Genomic DNA, 537 nt, shown 5'->3' on the forward strand with positions numbered 1-537 from the left:
ATAAAGCAGCTAAGAGCTCTGCATCTATTTATGAAATATCACATCACTCATAGAGGCAACAATGCAGAGAGCTCATTTTAATAAACATCTGTTTATGAGCACTAATCGCATGCCAAGTGCTCAGTTTGAGGACTCTCTCCTAATGCATATTTTACAACTCTCTCCGTGACGACAGCTATCAGACAGAGGTGACGTAGCGTAGCGAATGAAGCTACTATGGTGCACAGAAACACACAGAGACCATCTCAGAGGAGTTACTGCTTCTGATGTCTTTCAGTGACTTTACATTAATTGGTCATGTAAAAGAAGGCACTGATAGAGCACTTGCTTTTGCACATTAATATATGTGGTAGTTTACTTTCTAGATGCATTTTCTCTTCAATAAAGCACTATTCATGTGCTCCACTAGTAATGCAGCATATGCATTTATTCCTGTTTCCCCTTAATCCTTTGGTTTTGTTTTAGACCTAAAGCTAAAGTGAGTCATTTCTGTGCATTATCTATCTATCTATCTATCTATCTATCTATCTATCTATC

This window comes from Sinocyclocheilus grahami, unplaced genomic scaffold (genome assembly GCF_001515645.1).
Source record: "Sinocyclocheilus grahami isolate Dianchi unplaced genomic scaffold, SAMN03320097.WGS_v1.1 scaffold22070.1, whole genome shotgun sequence".
NCBI classification, from domain to species: Eukaryota; Metazoa; Chordata; class Actinopteri; order Cypriniformes; family Cyprinidae; genus Sinocyclocheilus; species Sinocyclocheilus grahami.